This window comes from Acinonyx jubatus, chromosome E3, assembly GCF_027475565.1.
Source record: "Acinonyx jubatus isolate Ajub_Pintada_27869175 chromosome E3, VMU_Ajub_asm_v1.0, whole genome shotgun sequence".
Lineage (NCBI taxonomy): Eukaryota > Metazoa > Chordata > Mammalia > Carnivora > Felidae > Acinonyx > Acinonyx jubatus.
The window spans coordinates 13,362,772-13,389,705 of NC_069398.1; the positions used below are offsets into that span (position 1 = coordinate 13,362,772).

General features: G+C 44.6%; 1 long non-coding RNA gene across 1 annotated transcript; it reads right to left on the reverse strand.

Annotated features, from left to right (window-relative positions):
* Nucleotides 1–746: 746 nt before the first annotated feature.
* LOC113594802 (uncharacterized) lies at nucleotides 747–14,034 on the reverse strand. Its single transcript, XR_003415239.2, has 3 exons — nucleotides 13,499–14,034; nucleotides 10,764–11,006; nucleotides 747–3,010 (listed from the first exon to the last, which is right to left on the reverse strand). It is a non-coding gene; the product is annotated as an uncharacterized LOC113594802 (long non-coding RNA).
* Between the last annotated feature and the right edge of the window lie 12,900 nt (nucleotides 14,035–26,934).

Consider the following 26,934-nt stretch of genomic DNA (forward strand, 5'->3'; position numbering starts at 1 on the left):
CAGAGAGAGAGAGAGAGAGAGAGAGAGAGAGAGAGAGAGAGAGACTGAGAATCCCAAGCAGGCTCCACATTATCATAGCAGAGCCTGATTCAGGGCTCGATCTCACAAACCGCGAGATCATGACCTGAGCCGAAGCCAAGAGTCGGATGGATGCTCAACTGATTGAGCCACCCATTTATTTCTTTCTAATTTGTGTCTCCCTGATTACTGGCACGGTGGAGATGTTTCCAGTGTTCATTGATCAAGAGTGTTCCCTTTTCTCTGAATTGTCTGTTTACATCCTTTCTAATTTACACTAGATTTAAAAAATCCTCCTTATTGATTTGTAGGATTTCTTTTTATATTCTGAATGTTGATCCAGGACTATTTGATAACAAGGAATCTATTAGTATATTACATCGCAGCATGAGGTTAAAAAAATGCGCCATATAAGGGGCACCTGGGTGGCTCAGTCAGTTAAGCTTCCAACTTTGGCTCAGATCATGATCTCATGGTCCATGAATTCGAGCCTGTGTCAGGCTCTGTGCTGAAAGCTCAGAGCCTGGAACCTGCTTCAGGCTCTGTGTCTCCCTCTTTCTCTGCCCCTCCCCTGCTTGCACTCTGTCTGTCTCTCTCTCTCAAAAATAAACATAAAAAAAAAATTAACATGGTTGGATCTTAGGCAAACATTTAAAAATCAATAGCCAATAAGAAGACTATTATTAAAGTCTTATTCACAGTATCAACAAAAAATAAAATAACCAGGCTGTAAGAGGAAATGTGCATGAAGAAGACTATAAAAATTTACAGAGCAATGCTGATGGCTTAGATAAAGAAATGTATCAGTCACCTGAATAGGAGCCTAAAGAGTTTAGGGATTTAAATTCTTCCAAAATTAGCTTACAGATTAACACATGGAATTTACACTGTTTACTACCTTAAAAAAGTAATTCTGTGGTCCAGTGAGGACAGCATGGGAAGGGACTTGAAACACCAGATATAATAACATATTACAAAGCTCTAATGACTAAAACAGAATGGTATGACTCAACAATTCAGAACCGCTTAAGTGGAAGAGCTACTTAACAGTCAGCACAGGTGGTAAGTGGAAGACAAATGAAGTCAAGATAATCTTTTAAAAATCAAAGAGGATTGGAAGCTGGAGTAAAGGAACCAGGTAGGGCGGGTAAGGCTGGGCTGGGCTGTGGGTCTAGCTGTCGGCCAGTGAGAGAAACAACAGGGCCAGGCCCTGACCCATCTTCCCTTTGCATCTATTCCTGCTGGCTTCGGGGCAGGGCTACAGGATGGTCGGAAGCACCCTCGCCATTCCATCCTCATTCCCCCTCCCCCTGGCTGCTTAGATGATCTACGACGGCCCTCCCAACCCCCAATGGAAAGGCTTCATGTAACAGATAATGCTTGGGGTGTTTCAAAGAACTCCTACAGGTCAGGGCTTTATGGTTGGCTAGAAAAGTAAACTGTCTCATAAATAACATTCATGCCTTTCAAAAAACCATTCCTGGAGCAGGTCATCCCCCAGTGAGTACTCTGGCTCACTCTCTCAGGTGTAGAACTGGTCTTGGAGTCACAAGGCACCAGGATCCTGCTTGTGGTAATTTAGCCTTCACCCCACCCTCCTCTCAGTACAGAGCATGCAAAGAGGAAGGTTGCCCAGGGTCTTGCCAGGTTAAGTATGAGAGTAGGAGGCATCTGGGTGTCTTATTCAGTGCTCTGGAATAGGCTCTGACTTGTGGAAGTGGCATGAAGGAGTAGGAGAATGCATTAGGAAGTAACACTCCGGTGTGATGTATGATCTAGAACAGGAATTGGCAGACTTTTTCTGTAAAGGGCCGGATAGTAAATATTTTAGGCTCTGTGGGCCATATGGTCTCCGTTGCAACCACTCAGCTCTGTCCTTGGTTGTGAAAGCAGTCATAGGCAGTAGGTGAACAAATGGGCGTGAGTATGTTCCAATAAAACTTTATTTACAAAAACAAGTGGTAGCTGGGGTTTTGCCCTCAGGCCATTGTTTGCAGATCCACAGTTCAGATTTTGATTTTGTATTAGACCCATCTCTGCTGCTTCCTTGTATGACACTGGTAAATTATTTTACTTCTTGAGATTCACTTTCTTCATATCTAACAATGGGGGTCATAAGTCTATAGGATTATTGTACATGCAAGTGAAGTGGGAGCTTTGTTGTGTTCTGTTTTTAGCATCATCACTGTGATTGTTGTTTCTTGTGAGGAACAGAGGAGACTCCTGAAGGTCACCCCAGGACAAGCACAATCCCCCATCCTAGCTTAAAAAAAATCAGAACAGTGATTCTACTTAATGCTTCTGTCAGCAGGCACGAGTCTTGAACATTTCCAAGATGCTGTAACATCTGTTGGCAGGTCTTTGGATATACTTCACATCAAATCTGAATTCCTGAAGGACCCATGCTCATTTTTGTAACTTCAAATTGGAAGTTGAACTAGAGGTTTTCACGGACATCAGACAGGTCAGGACATTATGGTTGTTTAGGAGAATAAGTCACTGTCTCCATAAATAACATCTCACTTCTCAAGGGTCCGCAGTGTGGCCAGACCATCCTTCTGCACTTTGGCTAAATTTCTTTCTCACTCGGCAGTCATTTGTTGCTGGACATTTGGGAAGGAAAATACATTTTCCTTCTCCTCTCTGCTCTACTGGAACATACCCAAGTCCCTGCTCTGGGACTTCTGTGGCGACGCCAATTTTGTCACTGTCAGGAGCCAACATGTGGTCTCTGAAAAGCTGGCTGTTATTTGATGGAAGGGCCTCTGGCATTAAGATGTCCAAATTATTTTATCTGATTTGTTTCAGAGCCAATACATCAGTGTCTGAGCTCTGTCTTGCAGCCTTCTCCTATCTGCATCCCCACTGCCCTGATGGGGACCATCATTGTGTCACTCGTGGTGGCCGGACTGGGTTCCTGTCTCTGTGCCTCTCCTCTCATTGGTCCTTGTGCAGCCCTGCATCCATTTCTCCATGCAGCAGCCACAGCGAGCTTGGGAAAATGCAAATTAGATTACAATAAAAAATTTTAATGACTTCCCACCAATTTTAGAAGAAAATCCAAACTTCTTACCACGGTTTCTAAGGCCTCACATGATCTGGCCCCTGTTTGCCTGTCACCTTGGCATAGGGGTTGGCCCACTAGGTACCAGCCACACTGATGGCCTCATACTTCTCACTAATGCTACAAGGCCCCCACGTTGGAACTGTATACAACTGTTTCCTCTGTGACAATGCTTGTATTCATTTCCTCTGCCTTCTGTAACAAATGACCAGACTTAGTGACCTAAAATAACACACATTTCTTATCTAAAAGTTTTGGAGCTCACAAGTCCCAGACAGGTCTCAGGGGATTAAAATCAAGGTGTATTACTTCAGAGGCTCTAAGGAGAGAATCCATTTCTTTGCTTCTGCCAGAAGTAGAGGCTGTCTGGATTCCTTGGCTCCTGGCCACGTCAGACCTCTGATTTCCTTGGCACACCTTTGATTCTCTTGCCTCCACTTTTCCCTCATGAGGACCCTTCTGGTCAGGGTGGACCCCGTGGAATAATCCAGGATAATCTCCCCACCTTACAATTCTGAACTCGGTCTTGTCTGTAAGGCGCCTTCTGCCAACATAAGGTAACAGTCATAGACTCCAGGGATCAGAACATGGACATCTTTGGTGGGCAGTGGTATTCTGCCAACAGCAGTGTTCTTCCCCATGTAGCTAGCTCTCTAGTCCTGAATCTGATGGACGTCCTCAGAGAGGCCTTTCTACCAATCCCATCTACATAGGCTTCCCCTGATCGTTCCTCTCGTAACACCACGTGACTTTCCCTTATTGGAAATTCCTCAATGAATAGGCCCCATTATTAAACCTCTTTGGGTTGTACACTCTCTTCCCTGAAGCTGAAGGTGTTCTTACTCTATAGACCTTAACAGCCTGCGTCTCCTCCCTGCAAGATCTCTATCCAGATGGGCCCCCTTCTTCCCACCCCCAGGCTTGGTCCTGCCCTGGCCTGGCCTGAGCTGAAATCCGGGAGAAGGAGCAGGTAGAGATGATCTTGGCTTACCCTCAAGACAGTCTTGCCAGCAGACTTCCATGTCCAGTTTGGTTGGGATGCCAGAGGCACAGCCTCTTGACTCCTTTTGCAGGGCACTGGGTCATGGGGCGAAGATTGGAAAGTGGGGGGGTTTAGTGCTCTCTCTTTATAGACAGGGCGCTCTTGCCAGCTTAGAGAGTTACTGGCAGGACCTATCCTCGTCTGAACCAGCAAATGGTCTGGCTGGAGTGCTTTCATGCACCAAAATTTATGGTATTAATCACAGCTCAGCGAGAAACTTTTCCAGCAGCAGGCTCTCTGTTTTAGGCTGTGCTCCCCAGAAGCAGCCCCTGTGATGCAGATTGTGTAGAGTCATTTATTAGGACTTCTCAGGGGACGCGGGTAGAGAAGTAGAGACATGGGGTGGGGACTGGAAGAGGCAAGAGGAGTGTGATATCATCAAGCAAGGTCCCATGGAAGGTCCGCATGGCTCAGTCCCACAGGGGAGCTCCAGTGGGTATACAGGTCACGCCTCACAAAGACAAGAGCTGGTGAGTTTATACACCTGTACCTGTCACTAATTGGTTAAGGGCTAAAGGGATTTCTCTAAAGGGAATGGGAATTCCTAGATACTTCGTGCTGTTGGCATACTCAGGCAAAGTGAGAGCAGTCCTCTGACAGGACATATGGGTGCTGGCTGAGCTGCACACCTGTGCACACCTGTGCTTGTGTGCCAACAGCAGTGACAGATCTGAGTGTATGTGCAGAGCCCCGGAAGCCCAGCTATGTTCTCCTACTCTTAACTGGACTCATCAATTCACTAAACACATACTCATTCATCTTCAAATCTATGCCAGGCTCTGGGGATGCAGGTGACAAAGGACATGGGCCTAGCCCTCATGAAGTTCAAAGCTGAGTAGGAAAGACAGACTTAATGTTTAAAAATGCCTACAAAATGCCTACAAAAATGAGAAATTACAATTGTGTTCAGTGTTGTGGATGAGAAGGACGAGCTCCCACCAGAGCAGACCTGATGTGGTGGACAGGTGGGCATGGAAAGCTTTTCATAACAAGTGATGCCGAGCCAAGAGCTGAAGGATGAGTATAGCTGAACCTGGCTAAAAAGGGAGGAAAGAACGTTGTAAGCCAAGGGAGCATGTACAAGCGTCCTGAGGCAGGAATCACCAGGAGGAACTGAAAGAAGGCTGGTGTGTCTGGAGTTCCAAGAGTAGGGGGCTTGTTGAGGAATGATTTTTTTTTCCTGCTTGCCACCTCATTTCTTTCTGATCTTGTCCAGTGTCTTTCACACCCAGATCTGTTGGCCATTCTATAGTATGTTCTCTGGAAGCCAAAGGGAAATGGGGACATAGAGAAGATGTTAGGTGGGAGAGTCTATTTTCAACTGTTCATATTTTCCCCACTGAAACTTATAGCTGAAATTAATACATAAATTTATAGCCGCAAGTCAGTTGTGATAAATAATCCCAGAAGTGTTCCGATTATTTACATTTTTATGGAATCTTGCCTGAGCAAACCCAGAGAACTCACTAGGCACTTGAAGAATTATGTCTTGTTCAAAACCAATTTAATAGCAATGGCAAATAAAGCCATCTGTGGGAACTTGTAGAGTAGAGTAGTAATTCTCTGCCAGATGAGCAATATACAAAAAGCACCAAATGAAGCTGAGCACACCGAGCTCAAAGAAGAGTAACAACCACAACTTAACTGAACCGTCCGAGGACAGCAGGCCTCCGAGTATCTCTTGCTTACATGTCATCCAGATGAGCATTCTGGTCACGTAGCGATGTGAGCAGAGTCCCTCATGCTAGCCCCGTACACAGCGGTGTGGGCTGGAGGCAGTTCGCACAACAGGGAAGAAAGTTCGCTTAGCGGGGGGGTCAGCAGCATGGGTTTGGGGTCAAAGAGTTGAGGTTCGCATCTGGGTTTTGTCACTTACTAGCTGTGTGACATCAGGCACATCATTATTTCTCACTGTCCTAATGCATAAAATGGGACAATATGTGTTTGTGTTTTTCTCTCTAAACCCAGCTAACAGCATTGGTTTTCTGTTCCTTCTTTCTTTTCTTTAATAGTTTATTGCTTATTTTTAAAAGCTTTACTGAGGCACAATTTATATGCATTGAAATTCACCCATTTTAAATGTACAGTTCAATGAGTTTTAGTTTTAATTTATATAATTGTGCGATTACCTCCTCAACCCAGTTTTAGAATACTTCCATCACTCCCCAGAGTTTCCTCATTCCCATTTGTGGTTGATGCCTTCCCCCACCTCCAGCTGTAGGCAACCACCAATGTGTTTCCATCTCTACACTCTTTTCTTGAAATCTCCTGTCACCCGAATCACATAACACGTAGTCTTCTATGGCCAGCTTCTTTCACTTAGCATAGTGTTCCTGAGATCTGTCCCTGTTGTTGCACGCATCCAGTTTGTTCCCTTTTAATGCCTATTTTACGCATTTACCAGTTGACGGATACTCGGGTTGTCCAGTTTTGGGCTGTTACACTTGCATAGACGTCTTTGTGTGGACACATACTTTTATTTCTCTTAACTAGGTATCTAGGAGAGAAATTGCTGGGTTGTATGCTAAAGTAATTTTTTAAGAAACCGCCAAATCATTTTCCAAAATGGCCATACCATTTTATATTCTCACCATCAGTATGAGTTACCATCAATATGCATTTACTCTCCATCCTCACAAACATTTGATTTGTCCATCGTTTTTATTTAGCCCCTCTAAGTATGTTGTGGCATCTCACTGAGGTCTCCATTTGCATTTCTGTGACGGCCAACGGTGTGTGCACCTTGTCATACACTTAATACCCATTCATATATCTTCTTTGGAGAAGTGTTCATTCACATCTTTTGCCCATTAAAAAAATTGGGTTGTTTGTCTGCATATTATGCAGTTGTATCCATTTGTTATTTTGGATACAGGTCCTTTATCAGGTATGTGTTTGGCAAACGTTTTCTTTCAGTCTGTGGCTTGTCTTTTTCATTTTACTTCGTGCTATATATATATATTTTAAGTTTATTTATTTATCTTCAGAGAGACAGAGCAAGTGGGGTGGGAGCAGAGAGCGAGCGAGCAAAAGGACCACACGCAGGCTCCACGCTGTGAGTGCAGAGCCTGATGCCAGGCTCCATCTAACAAACCGTGAGATCGTGGCCTGAGCTGGAATCAAGAGTCAGATGCTCAACTGATTGAGCCACCAGGCACCCCAACTTAGTGCTATCTTATAAAGAGCAGAAGTTTTAGGGGTGCCTGGTTGGCTCAGTCGCTTGAGTGTCTGACTCTTGATTTTGACTCAGGTCATGGTCCCAGGATTGTGGGATCAAGCCCCATATCAGGTTCCATGCTGAGCATGGAGTCTGCTTGGGATTCTCTCTCTCTTTGTCTCTGCCTTCCCTCCCCCACTCGCACACCCTCTCTCTCTAAAACATTAAAAAAAAAAAACCCGAAAGTTTTAAATTTTGATGAAGTCCAATTTGTTAACCTTTTCTTTTATGGATTGTTCTTTTAATGTCAATACTAAGAAATGTTTGCTTAGACCAAGGTCACAAAAGTTTTCTGTTATGTTTTCTTCTAGAAGTTTTAGTTCTTACATTTGGATTATGGTCCACTTCCAGTTAATTTTTTTGCATGTGGTGTGAGTTAAGGGTCTAAATTCATTTTTTAACATAAGGATAGCCAATTGTTTTCACACCATTTGTTGGGAGATTACCCTTTTCTCATTGAACTGCCTTGGCCTCCTGTTGAAAATCATTTGACTATTTATGTGTGAGTTAAATTCTAGATTCTCTTACTTTACTTTTGAAGAATCACTTTTCTCCCCCTTGATGCATGCTCATGGGATAGTAATTGGAGACCCCATCCTCTCCTAGATGTGGAGTGGGCACAGGAACGAAGCTGGTGTATTCTGATGCTTTCTACCTAGGATTTGAATCCTGGGCAGACCAGGGGACAGATAATGGAAGAAATTTGATTTAATGACAAAGGTGGTTTCCTAATCAAACTCATTCTAGTCTCAATTACAACAGCTAACACCCACAGACCACTTACTAAGTGCTCAGCACTGTAGTAAATACTTTAATTATATACACTTATTTAATACAGTAAAACCATCAGACATGCTCTTATTATCCCCATTTTACAGATGGGAAAGCCAAGGTATGCATAGCCCAAGTAATTTGTGCATCTTAAAGCTAGTAAGTATTAAGAACAGGATTTGAACCCAGGGAGCCTGGTTCTAGAACCCATGCTTTTATTTAATTTTTAAAAAAATGTTTATTTTTGAGAGAGACAGAGAGAGAGAGAGATGAAGACACAGAATCTGAAGCAGGCTCCAGGCTCTGAGCTGTCAGCACAGAGCCCACGTGGGGCTCGAACTCATGAACTGTGAGATTGGATGCTTAACCAACTGAGCCACCCAGGTGCCCCAGAATCCATGCTTTTAAATATTGGACTATTCTATCTTTGTTGTTCTTCCTTCCTTCCTTCCTTCCTTCCTTCCTTCCTTCCTTCCTTCCTTCCTTTCCTTCTTTCTTCATTCATTCATTCATTCATTCATTCATTCATTCATTCATTCATTTTTAGTAATCTCTACACCCAGTATGGGGCTTGAGATCCACTCCCAGATCAAGTGTTGCATACTCTTCCAACTGAGCCAGCCAGGCGCCTGGTGCTGCTGCTGCTGCTGCTGCTGCTTCTTCTTTTTTTTTTTTGCTTCTGGAAGTGCCTTGGTTCTTGTCTGCTCCCAGGCTTGGCTATAGTCTAGAGGCTACTATAGACGACACGGTCTCCCATTTCCATACAGTAATTTCCCAGTGGCTTAAATCACCTACAGTCACTTTGTTTCTTGCAACTAAAGTATGCCGACAAGCCCAATTCACAGAGTTATTGTGAGGAATAAAGGAAGATCATGCATGTCAACCACTAAGCACAGTACCTAGTGCATAGCACATCAATAGATGTTAGAGATGGTGATGATGATGGCGGTGGTGGTGGAGAGACATGAGGTCAGGTGATAGCAGTATAATACAACAGCTCTATGTGCCAGGTATGGTAGTGGCACAGAGAAGGAAGTATCCAACTCTGCCCGGGAAGTTCCATGAAAGCTACAGAAGAAATACTAAGGCTGGGTCTTGCAGGATGCATCTAGGAAGCATGAGGAGGAGGAGTAGATGAGAGGTGGAAATGGTCCGTAGAAAGCCCTGGAATGTTTTGAGAAGTGTGAAATTTGTTATGGTTGAATTGAAGGTGGAACTGGATGGGTGACAGAAGATGAACTTGGAGAGGTATTTTGGAGGGCCCTGTAGATCTTGCCAAGGATGTCTGACTTTATCCTGAATGAGGCATGGAGTCCCTGAAGGAGAATGTGTCCTGGTGTAACACTTGTCAGACGAGCATTTAAAAACCAGTTGAGATTTCCAGCACAAGATGGGGTCTTCTCCAGCGGTGTATTAGTGCACCAGGGCCGTGTCACAAAACACCACAGTCCAGGTGGCCACACAACAGAAATTTACCTCTCACACTTCTGGGGTCTGGAAGCCCAAGATCAAGTATTGGCAGGTTTGGTTTCTCCTGAGGTCTCTCTCCTTGACTTAGAGATGGTTGTCTTGTTGCTGTGTCCTCACATGGCCTTTATCTCTGTGTGAGGGCATCGCTGGTGTCTCCTTCTTCGAAGAACACCAGTCATACTGCATTAAGGCCCCACCCTTGTGACTTCATTTAATCTTAGTTACCCCTTTAAAGGCCTTATCTCCAAATACAGTCACACTGAGGGTTTAGGCTTCAACACATGAACTTGGGCAGGGTGGGGGATGACACAATTCAGCCCATATAACTAGCATTTTATGAAATATGTATTATCTCCTGAGCCCTGTGCTAAATAACTTCCATGTAGTCTTTCATTTCATCCCCATACCAGCTTTGTAACCTTGGACAATTAAGTTAACCTCTCTGTGCCTCAGTGTCCTCATCTGCAAAACGAAGATAATAATAGTCTCTGCCTTATGGTGTTGTTATAAGTATCACCTGAATTAATATATATAAAGCTGGGTGTTTGTTAAATATATAAATAAGCCCTTTCTAGGATGAGGGCAGAATTCATCTCCTCCTTTTACAGACCAGAAGCCTGAGACCCAGAAGGAGTAAGCACCTTGCCCACAGTCAGATGGCAGAAACACTTGAATTCAGAGCTGTCATAACCACAACCCTATCATCTCAGATCTCTGAGATGGGCTCAGGGGGTCCTAGACTTGTGGTGGAGTCTGCTGTTTCTCAAGGAAAAGAGCCTGACCAAACTTCTATTTGGAGCACAGGGCTTTTCAAAAAGCATTCACTGGCCACTAGACTGGCACCGGGACTGGCACTCTGATCTGCCCAATCTGCTGCCTCAGATGACCAGCATCAGGGAATTTTTTAGGTGACAAGTTGGGAATAGATTTGGAGAAGGAGCAGAAATTCTGGTGGGCTGAAGCACAGGGTGCTTGGTGGCTCGTGGTGTCCTGAGCCGGAGTTTGTTGAGATTTGTACCTCCTGTCTGCTCTTTGGGTTGTAAGCCACAGGGAAACATTGGAAATTGTTTAAGCAGGATCACTTCATCAGTATGAATTCACAAAAATGGATACTGGCCAAGTTAGGCAAATGAAAAACAAAACAAAACAATTAAAATTGAAACAAATGTCAATACTCATACCTTTAGAAAGAGCTGCTCCAAAGATCTAGGCAACAGGAACTGACAAAACTCTTCAAGGCACTTTTACAATTTTTTCTTCTCTGCAAGATCCCCTTTGGGCTCGTTCCGGGGAGAGGGAATCTGATTGGCCTAGCCTGGGTCACATGACCAGCATCTGGGCGGGCAGACCCTCTTGACTGACAGAGCCACCAAACGGTCGCCGATGCGGGAGGAGGTTCCTCAAGTAAAAGTGGGTGCTGTTACCTGAAGATGGAGAGTTGTTAAAAACATAAGAGAGGATGCAAGCAGACTTCTCCTAACTGAGAGAGCAGACCTGAGAACCAAACCAGAAAAGGGTGCTGTTGCTCATTTTTCACAGCCAACTCAGCAGTTCAAGTGCAGTACCGCTTGAAAACCTGCCCCCTGCCTAATTTTAGCTTGTGACTCTAGGGATAAATGTAGGTCTTTTTCAATAGTTAAAATCTAATGGTGGACAACTGGAGACATTTCTGCCCATATAGAAACAGAGTGTGTTTTATGAAGAAATTTATTTACTAGTTTTTTGAGTAGATAATGCTTGAGTGGTATCTTCCGCTGGTTGAAAAATCAAAATGATACAAAAGGTGTACACCTGAAAGTTTCCTCCCTCTCCCAGGCCTACAGATAAGCACTTATTAGTTTCTTGGGTGCCCTTCTGGTGTTTCTGTAAGATTCTGTTACAAGTACAGGTGAAGATGTATAGGAAGGACTTGTCCTGGGTTTCCTTTCTGGAAGGTGTTGGACTCCGCCCTTCTCCACCCCAGGAGGCTCAGTGGAATCCTCTAGCTCATTGGGACTGGGGAACTTAGGAGTTGAGGCCAGTTTTCACATTCCTCCAGGTTCTAGCCAGAAGGGCCAATCCTGTTGGCCACTTGTTTTGTAAATAAAGTTTTAACTGGAACACAGCCACACCCATTTGTTTACCTGTGGTCTGTGGCTGCTTTTCCTTGGAAACAGCAGAGCTGGGTAACAGACTTTCAGAGCCTGACACGCTTTCTATCTGTCCCTTTGCGGAAGACCTTTGTGAGGCCTGCTGTAGGAGCTTCCCAGGATTAGAGAAGCCTTGATGGCCCCAAGTGAGGAGGCTATGACTTCAGAGAAGGAGCAGTTCGGACAAGAAGTCTGAGAGTCATCCTTGTCCCCTCCTTTGCCTCAGCCTACCCCCACCTCACATTAGTTCAGTACCAGTGCCTGTTGGTTTTTGCTCCAAAGTATTCCTGGATTCTGTCCATGTCTCTCCCTCTCTGGCAGCATCCTGGCTTCATCTTCCACCCAGACCACCACTGTCCCCCCCCCAACCCCCCGAGTCTCTCTCCTGCTTCCATCCATTCTTCACAGAGAAGCCAAAGAGGGTCTTTGCTAAGTGTGGATCTGGTCAGGTTGGCTCACCCTCCTGCTTAAAACCCTTTAGTGGCTTCCTATTGTTCTTAGAATTGGGGCTCAAATCCACAGTCTGGCCCCTGCCGGCCTGTCCAGGCCATGCTCCCCACTCTCTGCACTCTGGCCACACAGCTGGTGTTGGGCTCCCTCCAAAACAGGGCTTTTGCACTTGATACTTCCTCTACCTGAATATACCTGAATGTTCCCTACCCTCCTTGCTTTTTCAATGGACTCCTTATCCTCTGGTGTTACCTTGACCAGTACTTTCTCAAAGAGATCTCTCTTGACCTTCTCACTTCTTAGAGGCTTCTGTCCACATCCCCATCATCTTGTCACAGCTGCAGTTCTGTGTTTATTTGTGATCGTTTCTTTTTGGTCTGCCTTTTCCGTGAGAGTGGGACCCCTTATCTGCTGTTGCTGACTATGGGGTCCTTGGTGCCTAGCACAGTCCTTTGCACATAATAGACCCTCACTAGGTATTTACCAAGTAGAGAATGAATCATGTTCCATTCCAGCCACCTCTGGGTGACAGGAGAAATCCTGCTGTGCAGCTTGTTGAGGTTTCAGGTGCCAGAGCCTCAATTTCATCCCCCGAGAGCCACATTTAACACAGCGAGTTGGCAGAGGCAACCTTAGGCTGGTGTTGATTGAATGCCACTTGGAGACAGCAGCTGCTGAATTCCTTCCAGTTGGTGTCTCCAGCCCCAGACAGGGTGTACACAGTGTGCTTTTCTCCAGACTGTGTCCCCAGGATCAGTCATACCAGGAGGGCTGCTTGTCACTTCCCTGTGCCCAGTCTCCCAAAAGCCCAACCAGTGAAGATACTAATGAGGAAAGACAGGTGTCTCAGTGCCCCTGCCCCCCATCTGTTAAGTATTCCATGGGATCCAGACACAGAATTTTATTTGTTTTTCTGGACCTAAGCTGCCCCTTGACATAGCCAGTGATTGCTTTTTTAAAACCATGAAGGGGAACTAGGTCCTTTCATCCACTGATAAGGTGCTAGGTGACAGAGAGATCAGCATCCCAACACATAAATCTGCAACTAATCCTTGGGAATCAATATTTTTCATTAAGAACCTGTGAGAGTTGGGCCATTATGGGGAAAATCTGTTTAGGTTGACACCTTGATGAAGTTATTCAGTTCAGGGGCTTAAGTCATTGAAAGGTAATAAAGAGCACAGAGCAATCTCGGGGCTGGTTAGGGGAGAAAACGATGGGAGTATTGAGTTTCAGTTCAGTGAAAAATGACCTCCTGATTTATTGGGGAATGATGGGGTGCTGGCCTCTTGGGCAGGCCGGGCCAGACACAATCAACATGGCAGCATCTCACTCACCTCCTTGCACCCACCGCAATAGTAGCTGCTATTTATAAGCTGTCTGGAGAGGAGAAGTGGGGAAGTATGCCAGGGTCTTGGGATATTTTCAACATTCTCCAAGTCCTGACCTCATAATGCTCTTTCACATTTTGAATTTTCTCCTATAGATCATGTGAGATAGGGGCATTGAAGTGTTCTGAAGAGTTTAACAATGAGATTGAATTTACATTTGTAGAACTGCCTTTATGACCCACTGTATCTAGAAGGACCCGGCCCATCACCAGAAAGAACCAGTCTTTCTTGGAGCCAATCATGGGTATATTCAGAATCCAGAGGATGGTGTCCCAACTGTGGGTCCCATTTGTCCACAGAGAATTACCTTAGATGGGCTCTTTGGAAGTACACATTCTTGTCTCTTGCCCTCTTCCTTCCCTTCTTTCTTCCTTTCTTTCTTTTCTTCCTTCTCCCTCCCTTCTCCCTGCTCTGTGCATTTACAAGTGATGTTAGCCGCGTCATATGAGGAGTTTCCTTTGACATTTTCTTGTAAAATCAAAAAAGTGCCAGCATCAGAGTGTTTTATATTGGATGAAATATGGTATTTTGATTTAGTGCAGACGAAAGATGTCCTCTCTGGGGGTGAGGATGAGGAAGTATTAAAGAGATGAAGGGTGCAGGAACCTCGTTCTACTGAAAAGTCACACTGGCAGCTGGATGGGATAGGTATGGGGAGGGCAGAATGCAGGCAAGGAGTCCAGGAGAGGGTCTGAACTCAGGCAGTCACAGTAGGGATAGTAAGAAAGTAGATTCAGAAAGTAGTTAAGAAGTCAGATCAGTAGGAGTTGGCTGACAGTTTGGATTTGGGAGATGAGGACAAGAGCTGGCAGATGAAGCAGGTGGGCTGGAGCTCAGCAGACAATGCAGGGCTGTGAGTTCTTGGTGATGAAGAGGGAGTGAAAGGCCAAGGCCTGAATGGGATCACCGAGAAAAGAGTGGAAGGAAGGAGAAGATAAACAGAACCAAGCAGCAAGGGACAGGTGGAGGGACAGGAAGAGGGGACAGAGGAGCAGGCAGAGAAAGAGAGAGAGAAGGAAAACTAGAGGGAGTGGAACCGTGGAAGCCAAGGGTGGAGAACGAGGGAAGAGACAACTGTGCTAACCGTCTGCAGAGAAGGCAAGTAAGATCACAACTCAGAATGCCCATCTGGCTTGGCAATATAGTGTCATTTCTGACCATACTCAGAACAGTCTCAGTGCCACGCTGGGAACCAGAGAGCAGCGGATTGAGGAGTGAGTGGACCTCAACTCCTGGGGCTTCTTTCACACTGTTCTGTAGAGTTGTGCTCCCAGACATGTGGTCCTTGCCTAGCACAATGTGAATGGCGCCCCCTACAGGCCTGGATGGAAGCACAGCTTCTTAGTGTAGATGAGATGCTTGGCTTTGGGAGGCGGGAAGGGGCAGTTGCTATAGAGGAGTCTCACTTGCATTATTTTAACTTTGAGGAGATTTGAGCTATTGTTTTGGCACTGAGGAGGAAAACTTGGAGAAGAGGCTCCCGCTAAAGGTAGAGAAAACAGGGGGCAGAAAATTAACGAAAGGGGTAAGATCTAGAAAGAGATGCAGAAACCAGCCTTGTGCAGGAGGCCTGTCTTCCTTCAAGTCAGGAGGAACGGAGGTAAGTGCCCTTCCCATTTACTTAACCAGCAAGTGATCCTCTCTTTATGGGGTCCGGTCCTCAATGCAACGCACCGCTTAGATTTTGTGAGAGCCAGCGTAGGGTAACAGTCCTGGGCTCAGTGTTTATAGACCACAGCCAGGCTTGCCTACGGGAGTTGTCAGTCTGCTCTCATTTCCTGGTCTTACCTTCTAACACTTTATTCACTTATGTATTCATTAATTTATCCATTCCACAAGCACTCATTGAGCACCTACTGTGTTCAGATACTGTACTGAGCCCCGGTGGGTACAAAACTGAACACAACTCAGTTCCTGCCCCCATAGAGCTTAGCGTCTTGTGGCAGAAGCACACTGGCAAGCAGACAAAGTGCCATGGGATCGCGACTTTCATGTGGAAAAGTGCTGTGCCGGCAGCCCCTGCGCAGGAAAGAAAGGGCATGGTTGTGGGGAGGCTTGTTTACATCCAGCCCAGCGTTATTCCGCCAGTTAATCATTTGTCTGTCTAACTAGTCTGTTGGGGACGTTAGAATCTATGCCTTATTGGTTCCTGTGTCCTCTGTGCCAGGCAGAGCTTGGTTCTAGGAAGATGTGTAACAGACATGAGTGCTTCATGAGTGCTTCTTTCAAGCTATAGCTATAGCTATAGCTATGTCTTTGTCCGGTGTTTCTCAGCCTTTTAAATTCTGGGTACCCCTTTCATGATTTATCCTCCACCACCCCCCCAAATCCTCCCTTAAAAAGATTTAGTCTTTTTAAACCATTGGTGTTTATTAATAGCCATTAATTCATGTAGCCATTTAAAAATTAGGCATTTTGTAAAATAATAAATCGCAATATAAAATAGCAGTAACGTTAAAAAAACAGCATTGGGGCACCTGGGTGGCTCAGTGGGTTAAGCGGCTGACTCTTGGTTTCAGCTCACAGTTCGTGGGACTGAGCCCTTTGTCTGGCTCTGCGCTGACAGCACAGAGCATGCTTGGGATTCTCTCTCTTCCTCTCTGTTTGACCCTTCCCTGCTCTCTCGCTCTCTTTCTCAAGATAAATAAGCATTAAAAAAAAAAAAGGCATTTACTTAACTAGTCAGGTGGGGTTTTTGTCAACCTGTTGTGTTATGGTAGCTGAATGTCCAGATTTCTTTAGGGATTTGTTGTGGGTTCCCTTCCCTCCGCCTCCAGGTGGCAGCATGGAGTAGTGGTGAAGCCCTTGCATTTTGGAATCCAGTTTTTCTGGACTCAGAATCTTGGTACTGCCAGTTACCAGCTGTGTGACCTTGGCTGAGTTACTTAGTCTCCGTTTCCTCACCCATAAAAGGGGAATATAATCAATACCCATCTTACAGAGTTTCTCTAAGGATTTTCACGAAGAGCCTAGGATATAGTTGGCATCTCAGAAGTGTTTTCCATCCGGTGAGGTCTGTGCTCTGACAACCCAGTGACTTCTCCCCGGACTGCAAGAAGCCCCTGGCCATCCCACCCCTCTGTGCCGAGGGAGGAGCTCTGTAGCTTTTTCGGTTTGCTCCCCGTGATTTCCAAAGGCAGCAGCATTTCTGAGCGGAAACCAATGCTGGCCTGCTGCTCGCTGGTTCTGTATGTATTGATTAGCGTCGCAGGGGTGGGGATGGGGGTACTGTTCTAGAAACACTCACTTTGATTCCTCAAATAAATCCCCCCCGGGTCCTGCTAGGAAACTAATTGGGAGTTGATTCTGATGAATAAATGTGCTGCCGCCGCCTGAGGAATTGACCATGCTGGCAGATGGCTAGAGCATGAGCAACACTCTGTCGTGGCCTTCTAAGGGGCCCATCAATAATGGATCTGCTCCAGCCCTAGGAGGGGGAAGCATTTCTGCTGCAGGTATGAATTATGGATGCCGTTTAGGGTAATGCGGATCTATCTCAAAGGTTCCGCTCAGTTTATGTGCTAGTAAAAGCCGGCAATTTGCTTGTGTTCCAGCTATAATTTGCGCTACATTAAGGGACCCTCCTTTCCATAATGGATGTGCGGTTTGAACGCAGGCGCAGTCGGGCCTCGAGGGCAAGGCCCTGCCCGCCAGACGTGGATTTCGGCCAGGTGGGGCGTCCGCAGCCAATCGCAGGGCCCCAGAGCCCGAGAGCTGTGCTGCCGAGGCAGGTGGAGGCCTCCACTCCTGCCCAAGGTCTTGGGAAGATGCTGCACGAAAGCCCAGAGCACTTCTGTGAGTCTTCCATCAAATGCACCGGCTGTATTTCCCGAGAGGAGCACAAAAGAAAACCTGTGGGCTGACAGTCTAGACAGAAAGACCCGGCGCTTTTGCAGGAGAAGCCTTAGGGGACATGGTTGAGAGCAGAGATTCTGGAGACAGACTGTCCCGGTTTGAATACTGACTTTGCCCCTTCTGAGCTGTGTGACTTTCTGCAAGTTACCCAGCCTTTCTGTGCCTTTGTTTCCTCCTGCCCCCAAATGGTACTAATAGTCCCTACCAGTTACATGCTAAAGCCAGAACAAGCTCTTGAAAGCCAACTGTTTAATTATCAGGAATTGTGTGAGCTGGTTGTTCAAAACACTCATTACCAAAAATTAAACTCTATAAACTTGTACTTACAAGTTATATTGAAACCAAAGGTAGTGAGTACTCAAAACTTATTGATTCCTTGCTATTTTACTCCCTTTTACTGTTATCTGTGCTCCTGAGGCTATTTATGTCTCTTATATCTGCATGGTGACAGTGATATGGCAGTATGTCCCTGTGTCTCTCCTCCCATATCTGAGGCCTGTGACATCATAATGGTATCCTGAAATTGGCCCTGGTGGGAGTATTTACACCAGGGACATGGGCAAACATTTCCCCTAGAGCTGTTTGTTAAAAATTTTTTTTTTTTTTTTTAGAGCTGAGTTTTTTTAATTAATTTTTTTTTTTTAATTTTAGAGATTGAGAGAGGGGTAGAGATAGAGATAGAGAGTGCAGGCAGGGGAAAGGGGTGGGAGGGGAGAGAGAGAGAGAGAGAGAGAGAGAGAGAGAGAGGGAGAGGGTCTTAAGCCGACTCCACGCCCAGTGCAGAGCCCAACTCGGGTCTCCATCCCACAACCCTGAGGTCATGAGCTGAAGTCGGGAGTTGGGTGCTCAACTGACTGAGTCACCCAGGCACCCCGAGATTTAGTTTTCTTATCTGCAGTACTGGGGCAGTAACACTTCTCAGTTGTTGTGAGATTAAGTGGAATAATGTACTTAAGGAGTTTAACACCCTACCTGGATATAATAGGTACATAATAAATATTAACGGTGACCATAGCTACTACCTGGTCCTCAGAGGTCTTTACTCAAAAGCAGTGCCTGGGAGGCTGTCTCTGGAGAGCAGGCACTATGGGTAGGAGCCTGGGAAGCCATGGAGGGAGGATACTCCCGAGGCTGGCTCTGGGGAGGGGGGGCAGTGGTTCCCTGGTGATCCTCCTACCCCCGTGAAGCAGAGCAGATGGAACCCCTGGATGCTCAGTGAGAAGCCAACCACTGATACGACTTAGGGCTTTTTAGGACTCCAGAAAGAAGGGGGGCCTGAAAAATGATGGAGTGTAGGATCAGTGATGGTTAACTTCTTGAGAACCTTCTTTTGTAGGGGTGCAGTGGGGTTTCAGCTGGATTGTATTTGGTTTAGACCTTAATATTTGAGAGCAATTCATAGTTGTGACAGGTGTGAAGTGCGTGGCTTATAAAAGAGGCTCAAGAAACAGTTGTTTCCTCTGTTTCTTTGTTTGTCTTTATCACATTTAATCTCAACCCCACAGCTGTTTAGAGGTTGAGACCTAAGCTTTAAAGCCAAATAGACCCAACTGCAAATCCTTCACCAACCACTTACTTGGCAGTGGGAACCTGAGTGAATCACTTAATCTGCACACACCTCAGTTACACTATCTATTCAATGGGCATTAAATAGAGTACTGTTTTTAAGAATGAAATGACCCTTAAACATAATAAGTACTAACTAAATAAGTGGTGGTTGTTGTTACTGTATGCTTTATAAGTCAAGTAGGAAAAAATAAATTCCATTAAATAAAGGAAGAAACGGAGGCCCAGAGAAGCCAAAACTCTCCTCTGAGGTCAGGAAGGATTCAGAAGCCCAACTTGACTGTCTTGCCATCTATTCCAGGAGGGAACACTTTGTCCCCAGTACCTCTCAGAGCCAGGATTCCACCAACCTGAGTGTTCCATGCTCCCCAAAGCTTTCCAAAGCTATAAATATAGATGGAACTTTCTGAGAAATTTGCTAGATCAGAGTTTTTGTCTAAGCAGACAACTTTGGTTGGCCTTGGCTCCCTTTCCTGATTGCCTTGTTCCATGAATCCATTGTTTCAGTTCACTCTGTGGTTTCTACTGGAATCTTCCAGAAGCACTTTAAGCTTAAAGAGGAGAGGAGGGTGGGATGCCAACCTCTGGCATAACACAGACAGTGAAAATACTCAGTCTGATTTGCTAGAGTTGCCAATGAACCTGATGGGGCTGTTGTTTTTAAAATTTGAGTGGTATGTGTACTTATTTAGGTATTTTTAGAGCCAGTTTTCTGATTATAAAAGCATTATGGGGCAATTGTGGAAAAATCTGGAAGTCAGAGATCCAATACTTTTTTTTTTTCTTAAAGGTAAGCAGTTTAGTAAAATCCCAATTCCCTAAATCCCATTGGATTTTTAAAACAACACCTTATAGAATTTATAGCCTTTCCAATTAACTAATCAGTAAATCAATTAACCAGAAAAATCTTTATTGAGTGCCTTTTTTGTGTGTGCTAAGGTTGGTGCTGGGAGCTTGGTGAGATAAGAGAATGAAAAAGCTCTGAACTAATAAAGGTTGTACAGTCCCAGAGGGAATCCAATCTAATAATAGTGCAATTAGTGATCAAAGTTTGGTCCTAAGGGTGGCAGGGGTTAGGACAGACAATAAATGCAGTATGAACAGAGACAAATGAGCCCCAAGGTGATAGGAAAGCTTGTTGAAAAATCCAGTGAGGAAATGTCCTGTTTCTTAGGCCAAAAGTAAAGGGAGAGGGAATCCTTCCCTCTCTCTCTCCCTCCCTCCACCCATTACCACCTATCTATCCATCCGTCCATCCATCTGTCCATCCATCCATCCACCCATCTATCCATCCAATTAAAATTTTTTTATTATACTTACCAGTCTTTCTGAGGAGTACTGGATATATAATAAATTGCATGAAGTATGCAGTTTGGGGGCTCAGTTGGTTAAGTGTCCGACTTCAGCTTAGGTTATGATCTTACAGTTTGTGAGTTCAAGCCCTGCATGAACTTTCTCTCTCTATACCCCTCCCCTGCTTGTGTGCTGTCTCTCAAAAATAAACACTTAAATTTTTTAAAATTTGTATTTATTTATTAAAAATTTGTTTTAATGTTTGTTTGTTTGTTTATTTATTTATTTATTTATTTTTTGAGAGGGAGAGAGAGAGAGAGAGAGAGAGGGAAGGAGAGAGAAGGGCAGAGAGAGAGGGACACACAGAATCTGAAGCAGGCTCCAGGCTCTGAGCTGCCAGCACAGAGCCCAACGCGGTGCTGAAACCCATGAACTGTAAGATCATGACCTGAGCCAAAGTCAGACACTTAACTGACTGAGCCACTCAGGCTCCCCTAAAAAATATTTTTTAAATGAAGTATGCAGTTTGATGTTTTGACCTACATACACACCAGTGAAACCATCACCACAGTCAAGGTAATGAACATGTGCATCACCCTGAGAAGTTTCCTGTGCTGCTCTGTAAGCCTTTGTACCCACCTTCCCAGACAACTCCTGATCTGCCTTCTGTCGGTGTGCATGAGTTTGCATTTCCTACAATTTTATAAAAATAAAATAATGTACTCTGCACTTTTTTTTGGTCTGGTTTCTTTCACGTAGCATAATGACTTTGAGGTTTTCCGTGTTGTAGCATATATCAATGTTGCACTCTTTCTTATTGCTGAATAGTATTCCATTTTATACATGTGTTAGTACACATAGTTTATAATTCACCTGTTGATGGATATTTGTTTTTTTTTAAGTTTTGGACTATTAAAAATAAAGCTGCTATGAACATAAGTACATATTTTTTATGGACATATCCTTTTATTCTTGGGAAAATATCTAAGAGTGGAATGGCTGTTTCATATGATAGGTACATTGTTACTTTTTGAGAAACTGACAAACTGTTTTCCAAAGTAACTGTACTATTTTATGTTCCCATCCGCAGTGTGTGAGGCTTCTGTTTTCTCCACATCTTTGCCAACCCTTGGTATGGTCAGTCTAAGTTTTAACCATTCTAGTAAGAATAGTAGTGGGATGTTGACTTTAATTTACGTTTCTCTAGACAGTAAAGATTGAGTTATTTTTCATGTACTTATTTTCCATCGATATGTCTTATTTGGTGATGTGTCCAGATATTTTCACTATTTTTTATTGGCTTATTGTTGACTTGTTAAGTTTTAAGATTTCTTTTTCAAAAAACAATTTTTTTATTAGAGAGTGCATGTGAGCAGGGGAGGATCTGAGGGAGAGAGAGAGAGAGAGAGAGAGCACGCGAGAGAGAGACAGGGAGAATCTTAAGTAGGCTCCATGCTCAGCACAGAACCCCACACAGGGCTTGATCTCACAACTGTAAATTCGTGACCTGACCCAAAATCAAGATTTGGACACTTACCTGAGCCCCCCAGGTGCCCCCAGAGTTCTAAATATACTCAGGATACAGGTGTTTTATCAGCTGTGGGATTTAGCAGCTCTCTGATCCTCTCAGCCTGCAGCTTGCTTTTCATTCTTGTACAAGGTCTTTTGAAGAGCACAGGTTTTAAAATTTCATCAAGTCCAGTTTGTCCTTTTATGGATCATGCTTTTGATGATGAATCTGAAAAACCTTTCCCAGATCAGGGTTACAAAGGTATTCTCCTATGTTCCAAATGTTGTAAAGTTTTAAGTTTTCTATTTAGAGTTATGATGCATTTTGAGTTAATTTTAATATCTGATGTGAGGTATGGATAAAAGTTCATTTTTCTTTTTGCATATAAGCACCTAATTGTTCTAAAACTGTGTGTTCAAAGCTCTATCCTTTCTCCACTAAATTGTCCCTGTGCTTTTGCTATAAATTGTCCATATATATGTGGGTCTATCTATGGACCTTTTATTCTGTTTCAATCATCTACTTATTTATTTTTCTATCTTTAGGCCAATGCCACACTGTCTTAATTACTACAGCTTTATAATAAGTCTTGAAATCAGATTGTGTTAGTACTCTACCTCATTTTTGCTCCCCCAAGGCTATTTTAGCTCTTGTAGGCCCTTTGCATTTACATATACATTTTATTTATTTTCAATTTTTTTTAATGTTTATTTATTTTTGAGAGAGACAGAGACAGAGAGTGAGCAGGGGAGGGGCAGAGAGGGAGAAGGAGACACAGAATCCGAAACAGGCTCAATGCTCTGAGCTGTCAGCACAGAGCCCCACGTGGGGCTCAAACCTAAGAATCTCAAATCATGACCTGAGCCGAAGTCGATGCCCAACCAACTGAGCCAGGCACCCCTTCATATATATTTTAGAGCTTTTCAATTTCTACACACACACACACACACACACACACACACACGCACACACACACACAAGCCTACTGGGGATTTCTATTTGGATTGCATGGTTACTATAGATCCAGTTGGGAGAATTTACATCATCTTAACAATACTGAATCTTTATGAACATAGTGTATCTCTTAATTTATATTTAGGTTTTCTAAAACTTCTCTTAGTGATGTTTTGTAATGTTCACTGTATGAGTATTTCACACCTTTTGTCATATTTATTTCTAAGTATTTCATATTTTTTATGCTACTGTAAATGTAATTTTATTTCAATTCTGATGATCTGTTGCTGTTATATAGACATCTTATTTTTTTAAGTTTATTTATTTATTTTGAGAGAGAGAGAGATAGAGAATGAGTGCGTGGGGGAGGAGCAGAGAAAGAGAATCCCAGGCAGGTTCCACACTGTCAGCACAGAGCCTGATGTGGGGCTTGAACCCACAAACCGCAAGATCATGACCTGCGCCAAAACCAAGAGTCAGACACTTAGCTGACTGAGCCACCCAGATGCCACTCCCTTTTCTATTTTCTAGAAGGGTTTATATAGAATTGGTCTTAGGTCTTCCTTAGGTGATCGATAAAGGTCATCAGCAAAGCCATCTGTACATCTAGTTTTTATCCAGGTAGTATAGCCCGCTGGGTCGTGGAGTTACACTGCCTTAGTTTGGGTCCTAGATCTAATACTTTGTGGTAGGTGACCTTGGGCACGTCTCCAGACACCCATCTGCAAAGCAGAGGAAAAACAGTGCAATGGTACCTACATTATAAGATTGTTGTGAGGAGTAAATGAGATGATGTGCATAGTCAATAAATTCTATTTATCATTATTATCATTACCATGTGCCATTGCCTCCTGGACAAGAGTGAGCTGCAGAGTAGGATAGAAAAGGACCTGGAAGGAGAGTGTGGGCTCTTTGTGTTTCTGGACACGGCCTCATCACACAGGCCTCTTTGTCCTTACTCCCTATGGTCACTGAAAAGAAAACTGGGCCCACCCTTTAATGTGTGACCAAATTAACTTCTCCTAGCCTTGTTTTCCTCATTTGTAAAAAGGGGTATTAATAATAGCAGGTATTGGTTGGCCACTTACCATATGCCAGTCACTGTCCTGAGCACGATCCATGTTGTCACCCTGTTACATCTCATGAGGTGGGTACTATTACAATCCTCAATTTTCCTGATGGAAAATGGAATGAAGCAGAGAGAGGCTAGTAACTTGCCCAGAGCAGCACTGCTAACCAGTGGCAGACTGGGATGTGAACCTAGGCTGTCTGGCTCCACGGCCTACCTTCTTACCCCCTACGCTTCTACCTTTTAGTCTGCTGTTGCGGGGGGATTTTCTGGGGGAGGTGGTGTGGGGCGGGGGTTGAGGATTAGCTGGGATGACCTGGGCCTCATGCTAGGCATTGATAAGTGCTACTCTACTTTCCCCAAGTTCTACAAAACTCTGGAAGGAATCAGTTTTCAACACACCAGTTTTTGCTCAGCTGCTGCCCCCGGCTCAGCCCAAACCCAGGGCAGACTCCCAATTAGATGGGGCTCTGTTTCAGGAGAGAGGATGGGCTCCAATCCTAGAACAACTCTGACTCCTGAGGCTAACGGGCCAGCCAAGGCCCCCTGGCCCCTTGCCACTCCAAGTGTGGTCCTTGGTTCAGCAGCATCCGTATCACTGGGGGCTCGTTAGACACGCGCAGTCTCAGGCTCCTCGACAGGTCTACCGAGTTAGAGTTTGTATTTTAACAAGACCCCAGGTGATTCGCATGCACATTAAAGGGTAAGAATCACTGCTTTAAATCAATACTTTTTCTGCTCGATCCTTTCAAGTGGTCACTCAGTTGATGAGATGATGGGGGTCCATGACACATCCTCCCAACAGCTGTATTGTTTGTAGTGAGTACACATTTATTTCGTAGAGACAGAGATGCAAAGTCAAACATCTTCAGCAGGTGAGGTGGGAACTGTGGCCAGCTGGAGTGCATGTACTCTGTTTAAAGCTGCTGCCTCACTCCAGACAATTGTTGTTAAATGGGAATGCAAGCCCAGTTTGTAGATCTTCCCTATTTTTTTTTTTTTTTTAATTTTAGAGAGAGAGGGAATGCAAGTGGGGGAGAGGGGCAGAGGGAGAGAGAAACTCTCAGGCAGGCTCCACACTCAGTGCAGAACCCAACACAGGGCTCCATCCCATGGCCCTGGCCTCACCACCTGAGCTGAAATCAAGAGATGCAAACCAACTGAGCCACCCAGGTGCCCCTCCCTCCCTCCCTCCCTCCCTCCCTCCCTCCCTCCCTCCCTCCCTCCCTCCCTCCCTTCCTTCCTTCCTTCCTTCCTTCCTTCCTTCCTTCCTTCCTTCCTTCCTTCCTCCTTCCATTGATTTATATCTTCTGCTATTTTAATCAAAGCTGGACATCTGGATGTTTTTCTGAAACCTCTTATCTGTCAAACATTAACAACTAATTGGAAGTAATAACATAACTTGGAGGGTCAGACAGGTGTGTGTGCAGGCCATATTCCCCATGGGATGTAAATTTGTGACCTCTGACCTAAAAATGACTTCAGAGTAGCCCACGTTCTTGAACAAATTAAGTAGGTATTGTGCATGACCATCTTTGGAATGCTTGGAAGTTTTCACACACAAGATGTTCCATTATATGGTTGTTTCTAATGCCAGACACACACAGCCACAAGCAATCGATTGCTGTTCCATCTTCTTTACTTTGGCACATATCTGTTCCCTCTGCATAAAACCAGCCATTCCCTGCAAATTGGTGCAGCCACTCTGGAAAACAGTGTGGAGGTTCCTCAAAAAATTAAAAATAGACCTACCCTATGACCCAGTAATAGCACTGCTAGGAATTTACCCAAGGGATACAGGAGTACTGATGCACAGGGGCACTTGTACCCCAATGTTCATGGCAGCACTTTCAACAATAGCCAAATTATGGAAAGAGCCTAAATGTCCATCAACTGATGAGTGGATAACGAAATTGTGGTTTATATACACAATGGAATACTACGTGACAATGAGAAAGAACGAAATATGGCCCTTTGTAGCAACATGGATGGAACTGGAGAGTGTGATGCTAAGTGAAATAAGCCATACAGAGAAAGACAGATACCATATGGTTTCACTGTTATGTGGATCCTGAGAAACTTAACAGAAACCCATGGGGGAGGGGAAGGAAAAAAAAAAAAAGAGGTTAGAGTGGAAGAGAGCCAAAGCATAAGAGACTCTTAAAAACTGAGAACAAACTGAGGGTTGATGGGGGGTGGGGAGTGGGGGTGGGTGATGGGTATTAAGGAGGGCACCTTTTGGGATGAGCACTGGGTGTTGTATGGAAACCAATTTGACAGTAAACTTCATATATTGAAAAATAAATAAATAAATGATTATAGCAAAAAATAAAAATAAAACAAAAAAATAAAACCAGCCATTCCCTACCTTGCACATCCGGCTAACTTTGATTCATCCTTCAAGATCCAAATCAAGCTTCACCTCCCCTGTGAACATTTTCTGGTTTCCCCCTTTAGAATTGACCGTTAGTCCTCCCACCCCCATGCCTGGGCCATGTTCTCCTGGAATCACTTATTCATATCTTTCTTTCCTGCCTCAGTTCTCAGATGCCAGAGACTGAGTTTTACGTAGTCCCATATTCCCAACATTTAGGGAGTGTCAAGCATGAAGTAGTTGCTTGTGCTAGTTATCTATTACAGCACAATAACTTACCCCAAAACGTAGCAGCTCCAAACAATATTATGTCCACTCATTACCTCCATTTTCAGTGGATCAGGAATCCGGGCATGGCTTAGCTGAGTGCCTCTGGCTCAAGATCTCTCACATGGTTGCAGTCAGAGCAGGCTGGGGCTGTGGTCTTGTGTGTGTGAAGGCCCACCTGGGAAGTGTCTGTTTCTAAGCTCACTCATATGGTTTTTGGCAGGATTCTGTTATTTGGGGGCTGTTGGAACAGAGGGTCTCTCTTTCTTGCTGACTGTTGGCCACAGAACTTCCTCAGTTCTTTGTGACATGGGTCTCTCATTGAACAGCTCACAACATGGCAGCTGGCTTACCTCAAGAGTGTGAGAGAGCACTCCAGAGGGAAGACCCTGCCTCTTTGTAACCTAATCCCAGAAGGGACCTCTCCTCACCTCTGCTGCTAGCAGCCAGCCACAAAACACAGCCCACACTCAAGGGGAGGGACTTGCCCAAGG